Source organism: Capsicum annuum, chromosome 8 (genome assembly GCF_002878395.1).
Source record: "Capsicum annuum cultivar UCD-10X-F1 chromosome 8, UCD10Xv1.1, whole genome shotgun sequence".
NCBI classification, from domain to species: Eukaryota; Viridiplantae; Streptophyta; class Magnoliopsida; order Solanales; family Solanaceae; genus Capsicum; species Capsicum annuum.
Window position 1 is genome coordinate 130857806 of NC_061118.1, and position 16127 is coordinate 130873932.

Here is a 16127-nt window from a genome sequence, read left to right on the forward strand (position 1 = left end):
AATAGAACCATAGGCTTGCCCTTTGTGTTTTTGGCCACTAATGTAGACTAACTTAGTTTGAAATCACCAAGGTCTTGCGGGTCAAGATGAAGGTTTAAGGTGCGGGAAGGAATACATATGGATCAAGTGACTAAGGACCTCCTTTAATGCAATCGCTCAATCCTTTCTACCCTCAAAATTTTCAAACCACCTACCTTATTCTTTTTCAAATCATTTCCCATATTTTCCTAATTGTTTGTTTAGCATTTACCAAATCATTCAAAGCCACCATTTTCTTTCTTTCACTTCTTTGACTTTTTCAAGAGATTTTCTACCTATAAGCCTTTCTTAGCCCCTCACTCATTCTATTTTTTTTCAAGTTCTATGGGCTAGGCTATTCAATTTTATCATCAAGCACATCTCGTCTTTTAAGCACATGTATTGACAACCTTACATGCACCTTTCTTATCTTTTCTTTGACCATCTTCTCCCAAATACACAACCCCCTAAACTTAGGCTTTTGCCTATAATCCATTGTCTAGAATCATGCAACACATCAAAGGAGGTTAGGTGCCAAAATAGAGGTTTTCAAAAGGGTTTACGTGTTTTAGCATGGTTATAATTACAATAAGAAAGAACAAAGGGCAAAAAGATTCAAATGGGTTAACTAGGGAACAATGTTAAGGTGGGAATTTGGCTATGTGAGGGGTCAAAAAGGGCCTTGGGTCATCCTCCAAACCAAGCTTGTCTAGAATTTAGCTTTGAATATACTCGGGTTAAGTTCTAGACTACACCAATGCACAAGAATTTTTCAAAAGTCTCACCACTCATGACATCGTACTCATAGAGCAAAAAGTTAGTCTCCCAACCAATTTAAGCAATTTGAGCTTCATAAGTTACTCCGAGTCAACGATTCATCCTTGTAAAGAGAGCTAAAAATTGAATTTAATGGTCTCACTCAAAAGAAACTCAAGACATCCTTGATCTTACAACTATTTTTTTGATTTTTTCTCAAAAATATTTTATTCCTTGCCAATGATATTTTGGAAGTATTTTTGAATTTTTTCTTCTTCCTAGTTAACTAAAATGACCAGATACTTCACCTAAGGATGTAGCCTCATCATCCTCCATGGGTGAATTATCACTCGGATCGACAAAGAAACTAAACTAAAATTAAAATAAAGATCAAAAGAAAGAGAAAATAATAATTTGCTCCTTAGGAAAGAACCGAGTTTCAAAGAAAACCCTTGGATTTTATTAGACACGCACAATCGGATACCACATTTAAATTAAGCGCATGGCAAAAATTCAAAAACCAAATGACAATATTTGACATCATTATCAAAATGACCAACAAAGGCCCATCCAAAGCAATTCCAATAAAAAAAACACGCCCCACAAGGGCTAAAGTACACAAGCATCAAAGTAATAAATAGAATATGTCTCCACAATTCATCAAACCACATGCCATAAAATGAGATAGTCGGTACCAACCATTAAATGAATCATAACGATACCCCACCCCTACTAAAAACATTGTATTGTCCCTAATGCAGAAATAAAAGAGAGTAAACGAGGGTAAAGACTCCCTGTGGCGCACTAGGCACTCAGGTCCATGTCGGTGAATGATCGTACTATCTCAATAGGAGCCTCATCACATTGGGCTCCTCTCATCGAGTCTACTATGAAGGGTGACTCATCATCCCTGGATAATTTCTCATGGCAAGTTTTTCCTTGGAGACACACCTATGATAAAGACACAAAACAAAACCAAAATAAAAGACAAAAGGTAAAACTTGTTTTTGGAATTTTGTAAGTTAAGAAAGAAAATAAAAATAAAGATAAGAAAAGAAAATAGGATTCAAGGTAACTCATTACTAGAGTCCATGGGTTTCATTTATTACAACACTTAATCATTTAGGCTCGACATTGCCTCACATTCTTCACATTTCTCAAAACTAGCTCATAGGGCATCCATAACCTCCAATGGAAACAAGAATGACCAATACCCTTAAGAATGATGTCATCCAATCTATCATAGGGCAAGACAAACATTCATGTTTCCTGATTAGGCTTAGTGACCAACAAGAACCATGGATGCCGTATTTCTCAACAATCTCCCTCAACCAATGACTACCAACTATTTCATTATTAGGTTCAATTGGACTCAAAACGATGCATAAAAAATGACCACACCATGCCCTAAGGAAAGTCACATTGGCCATTACAAGTATACAACACATTCCTCTCTTATTGTCATTTCAACACACACATAGTGGGCATGCCAACCAAGAACTTGGAGAAAGAAAATGAGAGCACAAGAGAGCAAGCTCATCTCACCAAATCATCTCCGAATATATTCAAGGTGTTCATACTATCATACTTGAGCCACCCACCACACAAAATAAGCAAGAAAGGTTCAATGGATATTTTGTTAAACACATGGTGCATTAGCTTCATTTATGAGAGTATTATGAGTTAAACTAGTAAAACAAGGCACCAATGACAATCTAATTATCCCAACAAGTATTAATCACCCCATAAGCTCACAAAAACCAACTTTACATGACCAACTATCATGAGGTATCAAGTATTATGTCCATCCCTTAAGAGAGAATTCAAAAGTGAAGTTATGAGAGAGCATACCTTTCTTGATTTAAGAGAGGAGAAAAATTTAAGCATAAGTCCCAAAAGAATTATTAACTTCTTGTTAGCTCAAGTATTGGTAGAGAAAGAGAGTATGTTGAGTTTGAGAGAAAAGAGTCGTGTAAGGGGGTTGTAATGAAAAAATATTGAAGTGTAGACTACTTTGGGCGTAGGTTTTATGTGTTTAAAGAAGTTTTGGGTTGACCGGGTCGGGTCAGCCCAATAAGATCTGACCATTTCCTGAAATTGTTGCTGAAAACGGACGCATATTTTTCAAGTTTTAAGGCATTTGCGTCCATCCTGCGCTTAAGATGCGCCTGAGCTGTGCAAGCAGATCCTTGGCAGCTGAAAACAGTCCGTAGCAGCCTGATATGTGTCCAAGGTGCGTCTGACCTGCGTCTGGACTGTTGCAGCATGTCCAGCGCAGGTACAAGCAGTACCTTGAGCTTCTTTGCCTGAATCTGCGCTCCAAAATGCGATTGACCTGCGTTGGAACTACTAAAGCAGTCCAAATGCAGGTCTGGACAGTAACTACCAGTGAAAATCAACAGGTGATGCATTCCAAGTGCGTCTGAACTGTGCTTGGACTGCTTGAGCATGTCCAAAACAGGTTGAGGTAGAATAGCTGCTTCTCTTTGGCCCAAAACTTGAGCAATCTGCGCTCCATTTGCCTTGTATATGTGGCTAGCATGCTCAAACAGGTACAACACAGATCGTTCCAGCTTGGTACACACCTTTTCTTTGAACAAAATTTTTGGTTCAGGACTCACTTTCGAGCCTCCGACTCTAGCTTCACGCACCGAAATTTTATGATATTATCTGCATCAAACAACACTAAACTAAAATGTGAATAAAAAACGTTAGAAAATATTAAGAAATATTCCTTGGGTTGCCTCCCAAGAAGCACCTTAGTTAAAGTCGTGGCACGACATCACTCGATCATTATTTTGGATCCTTGGAACAAAGTGACTCAACCTTAGTCCTCCGGGTCCACCCATATAGTAGTGCTTCAATCTTTGCCCATTCACTACAAATTTCTTCTTCTCGTGATCTTCCAACTCAATAGCTCCACTTGGGTAAACATTTGAGATCACGAACGTGCCCGACCACTTCGATCTAAGCTTACCCGCAAAAAGTTTTAATCTCGAATTGAAGAGGAGGACATCACCACCTACTTGAAACTCTCGCTTTAGGATCTTGGCATCATGCCACCTCTTCATCTTTTCTTTGTGCAACACGGAGTTTTCATACGCCTTGAACCCAAACTCTTCCAACTCATGAAGTTGATTGACCCTCGATTTTGAAGCGTCCTCCCAATCCATATTCAATTTTCTCAAATCCCATAAAGCCTTATGTTCCATCTCAACGGGTAAGTGAAAAGCCTTCTCAAATACCAATTGGTAAGGGGACATACCGATAGGAGTTTTATAGGCCGTTCTATATGCCCAAAGAGCATCATCGAGTTGTCTCACCTAATTCGTACGACCAACATTCACAGTTTTCTCAAGGATGGATTTGATTTCACGATTTGAAACTTTAACTTGGCCGCTAGTTTGGGGGTGACAAATAGTAACAACCTTATGCTTCATCCCATACTTATCAAGCAAAGCACCGAAGATCCGATTACAAAAATGAGAGCCGCCATCACTAATGATTGCCCTTGGAGTCCCAAACTTAGTAAAGATGTACTTCTTCAAGAAAAAAGTAACACTCTTGCCTTCGTTGTTCGGTAAAGCAGTGGCCTTTACCCACTTCGAGACATAATTGACGGTTATCAAGATATATTTATTCCCATGTGAGCTCATAAAGGGAACCCATAAAGTCGATCACCCACAAATTGAATAGTTCAACCTCGAGATTGGGCTTAAGAGGCTTCTCATGCCTCCTGGAAATACCACCTTGCATTTGGCATTGAGGGCATGTTTTGACCAACTCATAAGCATCTCTATGAAGGGTAGGCCAATGGTATCCACTTTGAAGAACCTTAGCGGCCGTTCGGATCCCACCATGATGACCACCGACGGAGAAAAGTGGCAAGCCTCAAGCATATCTCTCATTTCTGCCTTTATGACACATCGACGGATCACACCATCCGCATATTCCCTAAACAAGAATGGTTCATCCCAAAAATATTTTTTCACATCAAATAATAACCACTTTTTTTTATAATGATTTAACACGTCGGGAAGCACACCACTCACAATATAGTTCGCATAATCCGCATACCAAGGTATAATGCTCCCTGAAAATGACATGACTATCTCATCGGGGAAGGTGTCATCAATATCAATCTCACCCAACTTCTCATGATTAGATTCAAGGCAGGAAAGGTGGTCGGCTATTTGATTCTTACAACCCTTTCGATTCTTCACTTCAAAATTGAACTCTTGCAAGAGCAATATCCACCTTATCAATCAAGGTTTTGCCTTTTTATTTTCCATGAGATATCGAAGAGAGGCGTGGTCCATGTGCACAGCCACTTTCGTGCCCAACAAATAGGCCCAAAAATTTTCGAAAGCATACACCACGGCTACCAACTCTTGTTCCGTAACCGTATAGTTACGTTGAGCATCATTCAATGTCTTGCTTGCATAGTGAATTGGGTGGAACAATCTCTCTTTTCTTTAGCCCAAAACCGCACCTAGAGTAACATTACTTTCATCACACATTAATTCAAAGGGAAATGACCAATTAGGGGCTACTATGATAGGAACCGACATAAGGAGTTCCTTGAGACAATTGAAAGCTTTTACACAATCACCATCAAACTCAAATTTTGCCCCCTTTTCAAGAAGCTTGCACAACGGGTGAGCAATCTTTGAAAAATCTTTAATGGAGCGCCAATAAAACCCGGTATAACCAAGAAAATTTCTAACGCCCTTCACGGAGATTGGTGGAGGTAACTTAGCGATCACCTACTCTTTTGCTTGATCCACTTGGATGCCCTTTCCCAAAATTTTGTGGCCTAGAACAATGCCTTCCTTGACCATGAAATGACATTTTTTCCAATTCAAAACAAGATTAGTCTCCACACATCATTCAAGAACCTGACTTAAGTGAGCGAGGTAAAAGTCAAATGAATCCCCAACCACGGAGAATTCATCCATGAAAACCTCCATTGTATTCTCTACCATATCAGCAAAAATGGACAACATGCATCGTTGGAACGTGGCTGGCACATTGCATAACCCAAAGGGCATGTGCTTGAAAGCAAATGTGCCATAGGGACAAGTGAAAGTGGTCTTTTCTTGGTCTTTCGAGGCGATACAAATTTGGTTGTACCCCGAGTAACTATCAAGGAAGCAATACCAACCTCGATCGGCTAGTCTATCCAATATTTAATCCATAAATGGCGTGGGAAAATGGTCTTTCTCGGTCCATGAGTTCAATTTATGATAATCCATACACACTTTCTACCCCATGACTAGGTGCATAGGTATAAGATTATTATTCTTATTTGGGACCACTGTCATGCCGCCCTTCTTAGGAACACATTGAACCGAACTCACCCACGTTCTATTTAAAATTGAGTAGACAACTCTGGTATTAAGCCACTTAATAATTTCTTTCTTGACCACCTCTTGCATCGGTTGATTTAGTCGCCTTTGGTGTTCCACACTAGGAAAATGATCAACATTTATCTTGATTTTATGAGAACAAATTCTGGGAGGAATGCCTATAATGTCCGCGATAGTCCATCTGATAGCACGAATGAACTTTTTCACAATTGATTTTAAGGCATCCACTTGATAAGGTTCAAGATCACCCGCTACAATGATTATCATTGTATTATCCTTACCTAAGAAGACATATTAGAGATAGGATGGTAACGACTTAAGTTCGAGTTGAGGTAGTTCAATAATAGATGGCTTGGCAGATAGACTCTCATGGTTTTTTAAATGAAGATCCAATTTGACCTGATTCTTGGTGTATGATCCAAGACCCGTCAATGAAGCTACCACCTCATCATATTCTTCAACCACCTCACTTACAAAGTTCCATAATACACCCACCAAGGGGTCATTCACAAGATCCATTTCAATAGTGTTAGCTACCTCATCATCAACCACATCAATCACCGAAATAACTTGCAAGTCCATAGGTTGCTTCATGAACTTACACACATTAAAGGATACTTCTTCATTATTCACCCAAAATTTTATCTCCCCACATTCCACATCCACTAAGACCCTTCCGGTAGCTAAGAATGGTCTACCAAGAATGATTGGGACCTCATGATCAACCTCACAATCGAGAATCATAAAGTCATCCAGAAAGATAAATCGATCAACTTTCATCAAAACATCATAAAACACACTAACAAGCTTTTTGATTGAATGATCGGCCATTAGAAGCCTTATAGTGGTAGGCTTAGGAGAACCCAAGATTAACTTTTGAAACACGGTGAATGTCATCAAATTAATACTTGCCTCAAGATCACACAATGCTTTTCCGAATTTGTAGACCCCGATAGTGCAAGGAATAGTGAATGCCCCCAGGTCTTCTTTCTTTACCACTATTGTGCTAGACATTATAGCACTACGATTGTGGGTTACCTCAATTGTTTCAAAATCTATGACTCACTTCTTTGTAACCAAGTCCTTCATAAATTTAGCATACCCGGGCATTTCTTGTAAGACTTCTAGCAAAGAAATATTCACCGATAAATTGCTAAACTTTGCAAGAAACTTCTTAAACTTTGTATCATCATCCTTCTTCTTGATTCTTTATGGAAATGAGGGAGGAATTGTGATTTATGGAAATGGAACAATTGGAGTTTCATCCACTTTAGAATATCATCATCAATCACCATCAAAGTTTTCTCACTCTCAATATTTTCTTCAACTACCATTGGTCGTTCAACACTTGTCCCATTAGGATTTGGATCATTATCAATTGGCTCGTTTAGCTGCTTTCTCTTTGCATTGGCTTGTTCTTCATTTGCCTTTTAATTTAGGTCTTCACCACGATAAACAACATCTTTACCAAGAGTTCGACCACACCTAGTGACAATAGCCATGATGTGAGCATCATTTTTAGGATTAACAACCGTGTCAATAGGTAATCCACCCTTTGGTCTTGCATTAAGTTGTGCTGAGATTTGGCTTAATTGAGTTTCAAGTTGCTTGATAGAGGTCGAGTGAGATATCACCATTTGACTTAGTTATGAGAAGTCACCTTTTATTTCTCTCACCATCTTATCGGTCCTCTCAACACTAATTAAAATCTGAGCAAGGGTATCTTCATTCTTGAGCTTATCCTGGTCAGTGGAACTTGACTCTTTACCCTTTGACCGATTATGTAGAGGTACGTACCAATCATAATATCTCTTATTATCTCTCCTATCCTGATATCTATCACAAACTCTTTCTTTCCAACCTTGATTCCTACCTTGCCTTTGATAGGTAGGGTGGGAACCCCCCGATTAGTTCGACAAGAACCGAATTTCTTTATCAAGGGACTCCATTTCCTCATCATCATAAGCTTTAGCACCCTTAGAAGAAACAATGTTAACCTCCTTAGGAGGAGCTACCATCACATGATTGGTGAGAAGATCAAGTTGCGTCATCACTTTAGCCATATTTGCATCTCTTTCTTTATCTTTTTTCTTTTACTCGTGGCTCACAAAAGATGCAGAGGGAGCCCCCACAGCCACCTCGGTATCTCTTGTGTGCCACCCCCTACTTTGCTTGGACACTTGATCTAATAAAGTTGATGCAATACCATACGATAATCTAATAAGAGAACCCCCAGCCGTATTATCGGCTACCGTCTTGTTCAATTGATCCAATGCCCTATAGAAAATTTAAAGGAGCATTTTATCCGGAAGCTTATGATTTGGGAATTGCATTAACTTATTGTTGAATCGTTGCCAAACCTCATATAATGGTACTCCATTAAGTTGGCAAAAGTTGATGATTTCATCCCTTAGTTGTAAGATTCGAGAAGGGGGAAAGTATATTTCCAAGAATGCCTTCATGAGTCCAACCCATGAAGTGATGGACCCCGTAGGCAAAGACCACAGCCATAAGGCCTTTTCTCCCATTAAAGAGAATGGGAAAAGACACAATCAAATTAACTATTGAGATATGTGGGGCATGTCAAATGGAGAACACACCTCAATAAAATTCGTCAAGTATAGATTAGCATCCTCATGTGCTTGGCCTCCAAATAACCCTTTCATTTAAAGCAAGTAAATCATCACGATAGTCACATGAAATACTCCATTTCCTTCCATTGGTGGAATACAAATAGCACTAGCTCGACCCGCATCACCGAGGTTATCCTCATCCTCATGATACCCATTAATCGGTCCGGTATGACTACCGTGTTGACTTATATTATCGTGTATACTATTATGAACATCTGAGAAAGAACAAAAACACCAAATAATGTAAAATAAAATACTACGGCTAACCGAAAGTAACTAAAAATACTACAAGAGTGAAAACTATGTTTCACACCCCGACAACGACGCCATTTTTGATAACGCTCAAATTACACTCTTGAATGGGTGTAAGCTATCGTTGTCAATATAATAACCCAACTTAGGTTGGGGTCGAATCTACAAGGAGTGAAAGCATGGAATTCAAATCTCAAGAGTATTGATAGTCTACTAAAAGATGACCCGTAGTGTGAATAAAGCAAGCATAAATGTAAATGGGGGATTTAGTTTGAATGTGTTTATAAATGACAACTACTTCAATTTTAGTGCACTAGCTTGACGTTGAAGAATGCTAAAGTGAATTCAATTGAGAATAAGTCTTAGGGTTATGTAATTATAAGTGTGGGATCATGCATGGGTATTTGGCCATTTATTCAACTTTCAGCCAAAAGTCATGGGTAGGATAGATGTCAATGTATTGGTGTCAATCTTTCAATTACAACACCAAATTTCACAAATGGGTTCTTTCGAACACATCACAAGTGAGACAATTTCCCACATCTATTGGCTCAATTGGCACCCTTATGTCTAAGAGATATCATTAAAAGAGAGGACATGGGTTCTAGAGTGGTTGGAGTTTGTAACCTCTAACTCTCAATTAATTGATGAAATAAATGCAACACCCATCACAACTAACTAATTAGAAAAATAATTAGCTAAGACCCATGCACTACCACTACCTAAGCAAGCATAACCCCAAGATTGGAAATTAGTTACTCATAGATAAAAGGAATAAGAATATACCAAAGTTATCATTAACTTCATCCATAAGAAATAGAGATAATGTAGTTCCACACTTGGGGTTTCAATAATTCTTCAATGAAAAATCATAAACATATATTTTTCTTTCAAGCTTAGTACAAAATTCTCAAATGATGAATAGATAGATGCTAAAGAGAAAAGAGAAGCTAAAAAGCTAAAAGAGAGGCTATCTTCAAAAGATGAAAACTAGGTCTTGAAAGATGAGCTAAAAGCCTCCTTTTAAACTCCACTCTACATTTGATGGAAATTACAAAACTGCCACTTTATTCTTGATCTGCTTGAGCGGATCCAATGCGGATGAAGAGCAGACAAAGAGCAGATGGCTAGCAGCTCCAAAGTAGATATGAAGCGGATGCAAAAAGGATGACTCATTAATACAAGATCGATAAATAAGACATAAAACAAACATCAAAATAGTCCACAAGTTGGAATAACCGAGGACCCCTTTGGTGACCACTCTCGGATTCACTACAACAACAACGAAAATACAATAACAACAAGATATTAAGGTGTTCAACACCTCTAAAATTTGTGAGCCAAAAAACTAGATTAACAACACAAGCACAAGAACAAGAAGAACACAAAGTCTTAATTTTGGGACACCAAGCCCGAGAATGAACAACAACAACAATGAAATAGATAGATAGATAGATAACTTGACATACAAATGTACAAACACTATGAACCTAGGTGTATATTAAACACAAAGACCCAATAATTCATACAAGTAACACCAAGCTCTACGGTGACCTCAAGGGAATGGGATTCTCAAGCAACCAACATTTCAAAACTAGCACCAACACAAGTGATATCCACACTTATTTACAAGAAATCCACCTTGCAAGACTCTCTCTCTAGAGCTCTCAAAATATCATCAAAGTTATGAGAAAATGACCTAATATGTTCTATTTATAGTCTAGGTTATAACTTATTACAAAATGACTATAATGCCCTTAATAAACCAAGACAAAGGGGTGGCCTTGGAGTGTGCATATTGGATGGGTTTGAAGTGTTGGTAATTGTTCTCTACACTTCAAAGATTGTTCCATTAGTTGGCCAGCCACCCAAGATCGAGCCTTTATATATTGGTCCACAACCATGATTGTACTTGTATCATCCTCCCTTTCTTGAAAAGGATTCGGCCTCGAATTCGAACCTTGCAAAACAATAGAGGAGACAAAAGAACACCTATTCCTTATGACATGAGGGTTAACGTTAGCACAATCAACAAAAAAAAATTATCAAACCACGAGTTTACATGCTACACATGTCGTGGGACCTTAGGGAATAGGATACCCTTCTAAGCACCAAAAGAAGTATTTGTCTACCCACCAAAGTGTGATAAAAAACAAGACAAAAAAAGTGTAATCAATCATAGCATCTTGCCAAGGTGGATCAAACTTTACATACTCCCAAACATCCCTCTTACCCGAATACCCTCCTAAGAAAGAGTCAACTAGTCTATCCACATAAGTGTGACAAGAAACAAGTATAACAAGTATCAAGGGTTGCTGATCAAGTGGAAAATATAGACTCTTCTTGGAACAACAAATAGACCTGAAAGCCGAGATAGGAAGGCCATACATTCCATGCACATTCAAGCCATTCCAAAAGACATCCTTATCACCATGCTTCAAATGATCACCAGGATCAAATGGGTGGAGTGTCCATGGACTCAGGTTTAGGATGTATTTTATTTTCCCAATACTTCCACTAGTACAATCATATATCCCTTCTATACTAGCATGGTCTACAAAAAAAACAACTAGAGGGTCATTCATAGTCAATCGGCCAACACGTTCAACATCACCATTTTCACACACAAGTTGGTCTTCATGACTTCCATAATATAATGTACTATCACTTTCCACAATGGCTGCAACACTAGATGGATCAACTAGTGTTTCCACAATCTCAAGTTGTACATTATCATCACCAAATGGAGGCACATTCGGTTCACCTAAAGACAAACTATCATTCACACTTAGTTGGCTACTAGCCTCATTCACTAGAGTACAAGAGTTAGTTTGATTACCTTGTAGCTCATATGGAGCATGCCCACTCATGGGAACTTGATTAGGAAGGCTTGGATGCTCTATCAAGTTATCCAACTCCTTACAAAGAGAGTTTTCCGTCCCTTCCAATTTTCCTTCCACTCGGTCCATTATTCTTTCCATTCTCTCCATTCGAGTACTAAGGTCATGTTTTATACCCATTATGGCATCCATCAAATCATTCATTGTCACCTTTTCCATTGCCATAGCACCTAACAAGAGAAATTCTAAAACAAAAACACAAAAAACAGCAAACTAGTTAATGTTAGAAAAGAAAACATCCTCACAAGCTCTCAAGCTCTCACAATTTGAAATGTCTCTGAATTGGCCTCACAGGTGTTGGTAACTCATTTATACTCCAAGGAGATTGCTTGGTACCAACTGGGGATCGAGGTAGGAATAGGTTCTATTTTGAAACAACTCAAAGAAAATACATACGGACTTGAATCAAGAAACTACAACGAATTTCAAAAAGATAAAAGCACAAAAAGATACGTAGACACGAATAAACGAACCCAAAACTAACTTACAACCTAGTAGCCAATTACTAGTTTGTTAATTAGTAATAGAATTAACAAAAGGCAACTAAGAGACAAAGATTAGAAACTAAGAAATCAAAAATTTGAGTTTAATTATGTTGCGTGAACAGTAAAATGTGATGACGTGACAGCCACGTAATTGGTCATGATCCCACACAATTTTAATCATCAACTTGAAGCTTTTGTCTTGATACAATTTGGAATGGAAGAGTTTATCATTTGGTGGAAAACTTCAAGTCTTAGAAACTTTTTCAAATTCACTAAAAAAGGTGAGACTTGACTTGTAATATTCCCACAAAATAAGGTCCTTGAAATATGAAAAAGTGGTTGACAAGTCTTTGAAGTGATGTGTTCAAGTCTCTTCACCAACAACTTTTTAACTTTATCTTACACCTTTTTGGATCTATGTTATACTTTATATTGGTCAAGACATTTCAAGAACAACAAGATCACAACAACAATTTCTCAAGAACAACAACTCCACCAATATTCATCTCCAAGTCTAGAATAATTGTACCACTCGGTCAAGAACAACAATATCAACCCACGTCCAACTTCAAGTTTACAACAAAAAGTTCAACAACATAAGCTCAGACCTTTAGATCTAGACACTTTTAGTGTTGGTGAGAAAGAAACCAACACTAGAAATAATCTAAACAAACAAAAGACTACAAGATCTAGTCGCAAAGAAAATGTCTCGGCCAAGAACAATATCAAGAACACTTAACTTTTTTTTTTTTGATATTTCAATTCTCAAGCCCAAGATTGATCTTGTTAAAACAAAATCAAAGATGACTCTGATACCAAATGATACAAGATCGATAATGGAGACATAAAACAAATACCAAAATAGTCCATAAGTTGGAATAACCGAGGACCCCTTTGGTGACCACTCTCGGATTCACTACAACAATAATGAGAACACAATAACAACAAGATATTAAGGTGTTCAACACCTCTAAAATCAGTGAGCCAACAAACTAGATTAACAACATAAGCACAAGGACAAGAAGAACACAAAGTCTCAGTTTTGGGACACCAAGCCCGAGAATAAACAACAACAACAATGAAATAGATGGATAGATAGGTAACTTGACATACAAATGTACAAACACTATGAACCTAGGTGTATATTAAACACAAAGACCCAATAATTCATACAAGTAACACCAAGCTCTACGGTGACCTCAAGGGAACGGGATTCTCAAGCAACCAACGTTTTAAAACTAGCACCAGCATAAGTGATATCCACACTTATTTACAAGAAATCCACCTTGCAAGACTCTCTCTCTAGAGCTCTCAAAATATCATCAAAGTTATGAGAAAATGACCTAATATGTTCTATTTATAGTCTAGGTTATAACTTATTATAAAATAACTATAATGCCCTTATTGAACCAAGACAAAAGGGTGGCCTTGGAGTGTGCATATTGGATGGCTTTGGAGTGTTGGGACTTGTTCTGTACACTTCAAAGATTGTTCCATTGGTTGGACAGCCACCCAAGCTCGAGCCTTTACGTATTGGTCCACAATCATGATTGTACTTGTAGCACTCATTTCCTTCACATTTGGCCTTTTGATGACTTGAATGACTTTCCCAATCTTCTCTTTTTACTTTTACCTATATAAATGGGAATTTTGTAAGAGAGTACCATAAAATCAATGGAAAAACATGATAATTTAGGCTTAAAAGGTGCTAGCAAGTCGTCAAATTAACAACTTATCATGGAACACCAACCAAATAGCCTCCAGTGGCTTCAATCTATGAAAAATATTAATTGTTGATATCAACTATACTAGTTGGGGTCAAGCGTCAATATCCATAACTCTAAGTCTTATTGTTACTCCTTAATATCTCACACCTTAACCATGAATTGGAAAGGTAAAAATATCCCAACCCGCTATCCAAACTTAGTACTTCCAAAGAAGATGAATTGCTCGAACAAAGACATCAATTTTTTTTACCAATATCTCATCCTCTTGTTAATAGAGCCACTATTATAGCCATACGAGTTTCTCATTGTTAGTCAATTATTCCCCAATTAAAATATTTATTTCTCTATTCTTAGATGTAATAGCAATTAAAGTTACAATATGAATAAATAAGAAAGAAAATAATGAATGGTTTCTTCCCAGTGCTAAGTTCTAATAATATTTGTTTGTCTAACTCCATTAACAATTAATCGTTGTCTAACTCCACTAACAACTAATCATTGACCAATAATTTAGTGCTTCAATCATCAACTTACTATTAAAGCTTTATTTTATATGACAACTCCAATTCGAGAAAAGTAACCATGAAGAATAGGTATAGTTGGTACCTTCTACTAGCCTTCTGGAAATTCCCAATTTAGTGGACAACTTTTTACATTCAATTTTTCAAGTCTCTAAGCCACAAAGAAAATACTAGTTAAAATCATGTGCTTGCTTTCTCCCCAAAAATAATGAAACAGAGAACCCATTATATTACTAAGTCGTGGGATCTAAGATTAATGGATTTTGGCTTTTGGCTTGCCCACTTTAATTATATTAATTAATACTAATAATATAGGCTAAATTACCAATCTACCCCTCATTAGAAGTCTGGGTTATTACAAATGTTTTCTTGCGCATGCAAACCCTCTTAACCTTGACAAGGCCCTTGGGCTCCCCAAGTCTTTATAGACACTCTTTGGACACATAATAGCCTCTTTGGTCATACCTTCAAAATTGACAAAACGGTTTATTAACCCTCAATTTTTATCCAAAATCCCAACTACACACTCAACCTTCATGGGAGTTCCATTACCCTCCAGAATTATTTTTTCTACATTTATTACCCCCAAGTGCTGACCTGTCACGGAAGGTGAAACACCTCATCTAGGCGTGCTAGTGGAGGTATCAAGACTCCCAAATCACGAAAATGGTCCGCCACATGTATAATGCACGTCATTAATTCATGAATTAATACACTCCCCAACAGTCATCTTCTTCACCATAAACTTTCATCTCCTCAATTTTTTTCTGATTTTCTTTCTTTAACCTAAGATTTAGTCATTAATCCCAATTTATAGTTTAATTCTTGAAATTGTGATTTGTAATCTGGTCCAAGTATTAATTTAGATTTTGTAATTTATTGATTGATTTTGTCGAAATTCATCAAATGATAAATACGAAATTGAATAAACTTTGTATGGATGAATCTGACCCAATGCTCAATGTTATTGTGAGATGCAAACATGTTATTTTGTTGAACTTCAAACTTCATGGTGAAAATTAAATTCGGAAAGAAGATTTTGGTATGCCCCTACTATGGTGTATGTATTTTATATTGTATTTTGCTCTACTTTAGATTCAATTGATATTAATGTACTGATTTTTCAATTTTTTTCAGTCTCAAAATTATACTTTTTTCCTATGGAGGGACAAAAAATGTGAATTCAAAATTAAATTTTATCCTTCCAAGATTAGTGAACAAAATCAAAGAGTTGGAAGAAGAACTGTGGCTTAAGCAAATCCAAATTGACAATCTGACATTAGAGAGAGGGTTTAATGGAAGATGGAAATGTTGTAGGTTTAATAGGAAGATATTTTTATGTATTTTGATTTGTGTTGCTGCTATATTCATCAACAACAAATCTATTAAAAGTAGTTAGATTGACTGTTTATGGTGTAAATTTTGTATCTCGATCTATCTATCTATCTATATTAGATTACGTTGTG